The 10353-nt window shown below is 35.8% G+C and overlaps 1 pseudogene; it reads left to right on the forward strand.

The window, feature by feature from the left end:
- Positions 1–2058: 2058 nt before the first annotated feature.
- On the forward strand, positions 2059–3419 carry LOC130010698 (piggyBac transposable element-derived protein 4-like; annotated as a pseudogene).
- The last annotated feature ends 6934 nt before the right edge of the window (positions 3420–10353 follow it).

Raw genomic sequence — 10353 nt, forward strand, 5'->3', positions numbered from 1 at the left:
AGATACTATAAAAGATGGTTTTGTGATACCCATGACTTTGTTTTTAACCACTCCTACTACTGGTGTCACCGTATCAAGTTTATTATGACTTCGATCCCATCTAAGTTTATGTTATTCAAATGGTTTTGGATTCCTCCCTCTTTATATATTTGGATTCACATGAAAATGTGGGCGTATAAAAATATGTGTCTGCAGACACCTGAATTATACTCTTTCTTCAAATTGTGATAACTCCACTGGAGCAGGGTTTGCGATAAAAATGAAAATCGTTTTATTTGCGACCTGTTCTAACAACATAAAAAATAAAATCATTGTCAACTAACCTTTAACAGCATGAAAATTTGTGTCTAATGTTACGAAATTCGTCACTTTTCGCATTGAATTTCAGTTTCTTAAGTGTTGGAATTTCGCCGGTATATTCCGGACATGTCCTACGCTATTTTCCAAATGTCCGGCCAGGAATATGCCCAATCGGGCATCAAGATATGATGAATAATATTCAGAATTTCAAAATTAATATAGTAAACTGAGTGTATAACTACCACTCATCTCGATAATTGTTGACAATAGGCTGGATTGATTAGGTAATTAGGTGATCAGCGTATTTATCGTATTATACCGTCTATACACCTACGTTGTTTACCTGCTTAATCTGTCTTTGTCGGGAAAGTCATCAATCTAATCTTGAACAGAAGTCATTGCTTCTTTTTTGTCAGACTTTTCATCAATCCAATAAGGGTGAGTATCAACCTTATCTACATGATTACCTCGGTGGTTTCTCCATTGCCGGAAAATTTGATCTCATTGATATCAACCGACAACACGGTTATCCTAATAGTATATAACATCCCAAATCAATGGACAGTCATTATAAATGTCAAAACCTCTGTCTATTGTTAGCTATTAAACCTTTAACTTATTTTCCGTAATGAAACTACTTCTCTTAAGACACCATATATAAATCCCCATCTACAGTGGCACTTTCCCGATTATCGAAGACTCGTAATTTAAGGAGAATATTACTGGCGTGAATTTGATTTGATTTCGTATTACGAAAACATGTAATTTTGTAGGAATATTACTGACATAATTTGAATACCATACGGGAATTAAATATGAATAAGTGGTTGCCATGCAAGATACACACACATTTTGCAAGAGATGGACAGAGAACAAGCTAAATAAAAAGCGATTTTCGTACAACCAGGGGCCATCACCCAGTATGTTACAGTCCGACATGCGACAATGTCAAAAGGAACCAAGATCTTTGGGATATAAAAGTATATAATATAAAAGTTTCATCAAATCGAATAAAAATTGTGACATTAACCCTCTCGTTACGTAAGCGCCCGAAACCGCCCGCAACGTCCTGTACGGGATCGCCCGATGTCGCCCGAAATGACGGTCGGTAAAACTCAGTAATTTTCCACTCGGAACAAAACTCTCACGTGACTAACGACAACTGGAGTGTACTGTAAACATAGCAGTATTCAAAATGGCGGCCTCCGTGAAATTTTTTATATTGAAGAGTTTTGTGTAAAAATGAAGGTTTTTCGTTGAATTTTTGAATGGCGTCATCGGATTCAGACGGCGATTTTAATGGATTCGATTCTTATGACGTTGAATGTGCCGAATTGAAGCAAAAAGAGGTAATAAATGACCGTGAATTGGATGATAATTTTGACGATGAAAGTGACATTGAAATTGAACAAGGACTGGAATACGATTCGTCTGGAGAGTCTAGCAGCGAAAATGATGACTTTGAGGACATATTAAATAGGGACGATCTCGAATGGAGTCAGATTACTCGCAAGGTAATTATCAAACGTTTTTCGGCAAAACAAGGACCGACTAATTTTCCAAATGTAGGTCAGATTGACATAGTTGATGGCGCCGGAGATGGTTCCAAGTTGCCTCCAGCTTCCGCATATTTTGATCAGTTGATTCCTAATACTTTTTGGGAGACATTGAAATTAGAGACAAACCGTTATTCATCTCAAAATGGACGTGATGTAAATATATCAGTGAGTGGGTTGATTGTTTTGCCGTCCCTGAAACAATATTGGTCGTCAGACCCCTCGTTGAACAGTGACTTCATAAGGAAGTGCATGTCTCGTGACAGATATTTTGCAATTCAAAGAGATTTGCATCTCACCGATTCTACTAAACAGCCAGCTAAGGGTGCAGATGGTTTTGATCGTTTGTACAAAGTAAGACCCATGATAGACATGTGCAAAAAATCTTTTAGAGAACAATATGATCCCCCACAAAATATAAGTATTGATGAGGGTATGGTTAAGTATAAGGGTCGCCTCGGATTTGTACAATACATGCCCATGAAACCCACGAAAAGAGGTATAAAAGTTTGGATTGCTGCTGCGTCTGATACAGGTTACGTACATGCCTTCAATGTTTACACTGGCAAAAGCCTCGACGGAGTACAAGAAAAAAATCTTGGACACAAGGTTGTTATGGACCTTATGGAAACCATGTTATACGAGTATCGACATGTTTACTTCGATAATTTTTTCACTAGTATTGATTTGGCAATCGAACTCTTGAATAAAAAGACATACTGCTGTGGTACTATTCGGTCCAATAGGAAATACTATCCACTATCACATGTTCATAAACTTGCTAAAGGCAGTACCAAATTTATTCAAAGTAACAACTTGATCGCAACAGCATGGCAGGATAAAAAGACGGTGCACATTTTGTCTACGAACTGTGATGCTGAAATGTCGGTAGTACAACGCAGAACAAGAGCTGGAATTATTGAAAATGTTTCAAAACCACTTTGCATAATTAATTACAACAAATGTATGGGGGGAGTAGACTTGGGTGACCAGCTCCGCTAATACTATTCTTTTGGCCGTACAAGCCTAAAATGGTGGCGCTATTTGTTTTACTTTTTACTAAATGTTGCATGTGTAAACAGCTTTCTGATTTATAAGCTTCACATGAAAGCACTGGGTAAAACCCCAATGACTCAACTTGAATTTCGTCATTCGCTGGCTAAGTGTTTGATTGGTGGAGCAGTTTCTAAAAGTTACAGACGCACCCCAAAACGTAAATTAGAAAACGTGTTCGATGAAAGCAACATATCTGGTCATTCGCTAGTTCATTTTTCTGGGCGCAAACGTGTGTGTGTTTTGTGCAGTGCCTCAGGAAAACGCGCACCAAGTGGTAGAGGGATCCAATCGTCATTCGGATGCAATATCTGTTCTGTTAATTTGTGTAAAACATGCTTTCCACTGTACCACGCATCTCAGTCAAAATAGACATTTGTAATAACAATGAACTTGGACCAAAGATTTGTTGATATTTTGCTGATTTTAAAATGGACTATGTTCTAGTTTTAATTTTTACTTTTTATTTATTTCAGAGTTATGTTACCCAGTTCACTTTTATGAAGTTTGAGTTCAGAAGTTTGAGTTAAAATTGAAAAAGTTTTGAGTTCAATTTACAAGTTTGAAAGATATACATGTACATGTATAAAGATGGTTTTATAAACTCTTTGGTGTTTCTCATTTTTTCCCCAGAATGTTTCTGGATATCTGCCTTCAGATACATGTATACAACAGATTTACCTAGTATAAATAACATAAATCCAATCCATTGAAGTCGCCGCCCGAATTTGATGATAGCACCCAGAAACCCAACAAAAAATTGTTTATTTTTGTATATTGAGCTTTTTCAATGGAATACATGTTAACACCATTAAGCCTTAAAAACTACAGCTTTGTACATTAATATTAAGTTAAATAAGTCAAGGTAAGCAAAATATGTCGACAACCTAACGGTTTCCTCCGTCGCAACAATCACAGTACGGTTGACGACTTTGTTACTCTTTTACTAAAATGGTTGCCATTTTTTTATTTACCATCAGATTTTCAAAAATATTGTACCATTGTGAAGGAAATTAAATTCTCCTTAAAATGAAATTAACTTGTCAGATTAATTTTGAACTTTGTAGCATTAAGTTTTTCTCCAAAGGTTATCTTGAAAAAAATTTCAAATTTTTTTTCAGATACATCTTATGATACATAAGTAGTGATGAGAGATGCATATTTCTAGTTGACTCCATTGGAAAGAGAATTCAATTTCCTTTCAGAAAATCATAACTTGTCTTCTTTGAAAGTTGATAGGTTTTGAGCTATAATCACATGAACATTTCGCATATTTTTTCGACGTTTTTTCTGAATAGTGTCAGGATTTGGCGTCATACATTATAAAACTCACTAGTAATGAAAGGGTTAAGAGTGACTACAAGATTAAAACGTGTTTTTTCGTATATTCAGGGATCATAATTCAGGAAGCTTCGATGTGATATGCGCGAATAACGAAAAGAACAGAGATCTTTGGGATATAAACATACATTTTAAGTTTAATCAAAATCAGATAAAACTTGTGTTTCTAGAGTGTCCACAATCTTGGAATTACATACCTTTACACTATTTGCATATGAGGAGCGGCCATTTTGTCCGGCAGTTTCGCTCCGATTTTCCTGAAATTCCTGCTTAGTTGTCATTAGGGCGTAACAGTGATATACTGAAACGGTTTTTAAAATCGGATAAGAATTGTGACCTCAAGAGGAACTTCAAGCTAAAAACGCGATTTTTCGTAAAATCGGGGGTCATATTCCACGAAGTTACGGTCCGATATGCGCAAATATCGACAGGGACCGAGATCTTTAGGATCTAAACATAATTATTTTAAGTCTCATGAAAATCATGTACGTCTCGAGGGTGTCCACAACCTTAAAATTACATACTTTTACACTATTTGCTTACGAGGAGCGGCCATTTTGTCCGGCAGTTTCGATCCGATTTTCACAAAATTCGAACTCCGCCATCATATGCGTGTAACCGTGATATATTAAAACGTTTTTAAAAATCGAATAAAAATTGTGACCTCTTGAGCGGCTACAAACTAAAACGCGACTTTTTGTACAATCATGGGCCATAATCCAGGAAGTTAAGATCCGATATGCGAGAATATCGAAAGGAACCGAGTTCCTTGGGTTATAAACATACCTTTTAAGTTTCATCAAAATTGTAACCTCCAGTGTCCACAAGCTAAAAACGTGATTTTTCGTAAATTCTGGGGCCATAGTCCATGAAGTTCGGTTTGATACATGACATCGACAGGAGCTGAATTCTTAGGGACATAAACCTATATTTCAAGTTTTGTTGAAAATGGATAAAAATTGTGACCTGTAGAGTGCCTATAAAGAAATTGTTGACGGACGGGCGGACAGGGGCGACGACAATACGTCCACACAAGAATGTGCGCGTACAAAAATGGCAAGGTGTTCCTATTTTTATTACGTGCGGATATGAATATTTTGTTGACACGTGATTTTTAATTGTGGTATGAATCCGTCTGCTTAATAACGATAAGAGTTATACCCGTTTATTTTCGGTAAAATGTCTGACAAGAAATTTTTTGAAATCCCAACTCTTAACTTATTTGTTTTTCAATATTTTCGAATGCGATATGGTTTGTCGATAGAGCAACGTGTGAACTTCAAATTAAGGGTGTGACGACTAAGCAAAACTTGAACCGGTTAGTCGGCAGCTAAAAAACCGAACCGATTCGGTTTAGTCGGTAATGAAAACTGGATCCCATGAAAACTAACTGAAAAATATTAATCTTCCATAGTCTACAATACACGCTAATATACTGGCCTTTATATACAGAGCTTAAAACTGTAATGGCGACATACATGTACAGTTCTATGTTTTATGTGTCCGGTACATTAAAAGATAGGTTGCCAGGCAACGAAACATACGCCCACAGCAGCTAAATCGTCCGGGCAGTCAACAAGTGTTGTCGCATATTTTTACTTCTTTCGGTAATGAAACATTTATAATACACTCATGAAGTAATTATCAGAAAACCATTAGAATTTGTTTGGTTTTTAATATCATGGATTGAGCTGTTCAAATCATAAAAATTCATTGAAAATCAATATACTTGTTCGTCTCAAGCTCTTAAACTCTGTGTATCAATCTGAAGTCAATCGGATGATAACTTTAGCCTCTAGAGCGTCACAAGATTTTTCAAAGTGATCAAGGGCAATAACTGTGACAGTAATTATCGAAAATCACTGAAAATGAATAGACTTCTTTGTCTCATGACCTTAAACACAGTGTATAAATTTAAAGTCAACCGGATATTAACTTTGACCTCTAGAGTGTCCACAAGATTTTTTGAGGTGATCAAGGGCCATAACTCTGGCAGTAATTATCGGAAATCGCTGAAAATCGACGGACGGACGGACGGAGGCGACGACAATATACAACCACATTTCAATGTGGGCGTATAAAAATTTGGTTTTGTTTGTACTATGTAGTTTGTTCAAATCTCCTGTTTAACCTTTTTAAAGTAATAAATACAACATATAAAAATAGACTTCGATTTTCTCTTTTACATTATCCACGGTTCGCGTGTTTATTCCCTCCACCCCGGCATATAGAATTCATATGCCTGCCTGCCTACCTTACGCTATAATTATAATATGAATGTAAATCCATTCCATTTCGTTTTATATATTATTATTAACATATTATGCAGGTAATAGGGCGGACATAATGTATGGAATAAATAAGCTTTACTCGTCGATTTTTGTTGATTACCGATCACAGTTGAGATTAGTTCACCGCTGTATATTCGTATTGTTTATTCGTATTGTTAGTCAATTTCCGTTATGATTTTAGATTAGTTCACCGATGGTTTTGTAATAAAGTATACTCGTATTGTTTGTTAGTTTATGATGTCTAACATCATTTATCTTCTTTATAAAAAGGTGTTTTATAATTACATATTGACAGCTGAATCACTTGCCAAAAATACATCATGGACTCTACGTATTACCAAATAATCAACTAAACTGCGCATGAGCCCCTTTGAAATAAGACAAATTAGATTGATATTATTTCGAAACCATAATTCATTTCAAAACTGAACGTTGATTTAATTTCCGTGCATGAAATGAAACTAAACATCTCCAAATATAAGAAATCCGAATAAGAATTCATTTAGAATACCAAAATGCGAATCGTAACACATTGGGGTCTAAACAGTGTGATAAGTTATAAAATAAATCATAAATCAATGGAACCTGTTGTAAGGTGGACACTGCATGCTTTCTTTTAACCTTGGATTATTTGAGACGCCAGGTAGTCTGAACATCTAAAGATAACACGTGTCGAAATAGTGGCTACGTGCAATTTTATCCTTTGATCTGTTCTATCACTGGCAATCCTGTTATAGTGAAACCAACATGCATGCAAATGACTATACAGTGTATTACAAGTGTATGACACCAAGTAAGCTCAGTCTGGGATAAGTCTAGTTGTATTAGAAACGTAAATGCGGTCTACGATATACGACTTTAAATCTCTCCACTAGATAATTCTTTTTGTGAAAAAAAAAACAAAAAACGTTACAATAGACATAGTGTTTTATTTATTTCTTGTGATAATAATAAAAAATAACTGGAAACGATATGGATTTATTTTTTACTTACAAACACGGTAAGCATTTCTTTCGTTGTATTTTATTACTTGACGATAAACATGTGGTAGTAAATAATAACTATAATAAAATGAAATTACGGTCAATATTCACAATAATCCACAGCCGATATACCGAAGTTGTAACTGATGATCGTTACATTTTATTTAACAAACATCGTGGGAATCGTTAGGAATGCTAATTATATTTTTTTTTTTATCGCGGGAATATCTACGACCGATTACGAAATATACTGTCTCATTATTATCGACCATTTATCAATGATGTAGCTTATTGCTGAATGGATTTTTCTGAAACTTCTTGTATAGAAGGTTAGGTAACCAAACTTGTTAAAATTATCCCGACAATGATCCAAAAACCGGAAGTAGTCGAAAAAATATCCGATATCTTGAGAAAAAAAACATAAAAAGTAAAAAAAATGGTGATCTTGCGAAAAAAGTGATTACTACGTAAGATTTCAAAACAACTAAAGTGTCATTGGATAGCCCGAACAATGGACGATCGTATGAAATCTAAATGGTAAAAATTCGCTGGTTAGGCAATATATATATAATGGGACGCTGAAAATTTAGTATTTTCATTTTTGGGGGCTATTCAGATGCTTTCATCCCGAAAACTTCTCTTTTTTCCTTTACCTAGTTTGTATCGAGTGGACGTTAAACCCCATTTCTATCTCCATATCTCGGTAGTGCCGGTTATTTTGAGATATATTTTGTCTCCCTCCTTTTCAGCCATTTTGCTTGCCTATCTGAATTGTCAGTTTGGTGTAGAATTGATGACGAGGTATCGATTTCTATTTTCTGTCTGGTTTGGTGTCCGATTAGATTGAGACTTTTATGGCTGAAGAATACGAGTAAAGAGGTTTTGTTTTTGCAATAACACTGTCATGATATTTGGATCCCAGTCTGGTATGAATTTCAGTTAATTGAATTTTGGTGGTCAACCCTCATAAAGATTGCTGGAGGTTGTGGGTGTCGGAGACAACGTGACTTTATGCAATTACAGACCATAGTTATATCAGGTGCTTAATAGTAAATTGTGAAAATCGATTTCTTATTCTGACTTTGCTGATGAAGAAATGTGGTTTGACATCCTTTGGCATTATGGTTAAACTTTTTTTCAATAATATACTTGTGTGTTTGGGTTTGTAGCAGTGGGAGGAAACCAGGAAAAAATTACAAGGTCTTTAGCAGTGGCAGGAAACCAGAGGACCTGGAGAAGAACTACAAGGTGGACAGGCAACCCTATGCCCTGAACACTAAAAACAGGGGTGTAATCCATAGCAGTTTCACTGTGTGACAGAACCTTTTGCAGTGGGAGGAAATCCACAAGGTAGGACAGGCCCTAGTCCTTGTCATTTACAATCAATGACTCGCATCCACAGAGTTAATCATTTGGTCACACATCATCCTTAAACCTTTGAGAAGAACCAAGCTGGAAAATTTGAATATTTCTTGACTAAATGGGGATTGAATATTGGACCTACAGGTTAGCAAGTTACAAGAAGGGCTACCAAAAGGAATGCCTACTAAGAATATTTTAATTTTTGGAGCCTATTCAGACGCTTTTATCTTTCTGAAACTTCTGGTACAGGAAGTTAAGTTCCCATACCACTTGTTAAATCTATCCCGATAATGATCCGTAAACAGGAAGTAGTCATAAAAATATTCGATATTTAAAAAAAAAATCGGTGCTCTTGCAACAATCGGGATTTGACCGTCGGGTGTGACCGAATCAAAACATCTCAAGTATCGTTTGGTAGCTCGATAAATGGGCTATTGTATGACACACTTCCTGTCTGATTCCTGAAAGCCGGTTCAGTGCTGCTTGCAGGTCTAGTTATTATTATTATTATTTTTTTCCGCAGGAGCCTATTTCTCCATGATCGGAAACAGATATTGATCTGGAACCAAGTTTTCTATCGGGAAACCATGTGGTGGCTACTGGATAAACTATTTTACAAACTTCTGCCCATACCGGAAGTGACCGAACTTGGACTTTTTCACGGAATTGAAAATCGGCCGTTGTTTCGTCAATTCTTTACCTATTTTTAAACAAATGACATTTTCGGAAACCCTGAATCTTTTCCGAGATAATGGCTATCTCACATTTTTCAATTTCGAACATTCGTGTATGACTTTTAGCGTTCGAATATTGAAAACACGTTGTTTTCGAGAAAATTTTTGTTATTTTTCCAAATTTTCAAATTTGACCTACATTTTGGGATACCTGAAGTCCTTCCGATTCCAATAATATAAGTTTCATTCAGAGTTATCGCACTTTATTTTTCGATTTTTTTCGAATTTTCTGCCCATTTTCCAACTCTTATATTTTTTTGAAAGCATCAATCGATCTTTCTGAAACTCCAGGATCGTAAAGCCATATTGTCAGACCATTGGATAAAGCAATTTCAACAACGATCCGTAAACCGGAAGTAGTTGAAATAATGCTTGATATTTTGAAAAAAGGGCAAAAAATGGGTGCTTTTGGGAAAAACGGGATTTCTCCGTCCAATTTCAATGGATTAAACAAATTAATGTATCGTTGGGTAGCACGATGATTGGACTGTCGTATGATACCAAATTTATAAGGATACTATGACCAGGCAGCAAACTATGGCACGCTGAAAATCAAGTATTTTCTGATTTGGTGCGTTTTTGGACGCCTTTATCTCGAAGACTGCTCCAAGGATTTTTCTTAAACTTTCTCTATCGAGAGTCCTTTCGGTAGTCTTGTGCATGAAACCATCCAATAAGAATTTAAAATGTCCGGAATAGGATAAAAAATGGACTGAAAATTGAAAAAAGTCGA

Source organism: Patella vulgata, chromosome 2 (genome assembly GCF_932274485.2).
Source record: "Patella vulgata chromosome 2, xgPatVulg1.2, whole genome shotgun sequence".
NCBI classification, from domain to species: Eukaryota; Metazoa; Mollusca; class Gastropoda; family Patellidae; genus Patella; species Patella vulgata.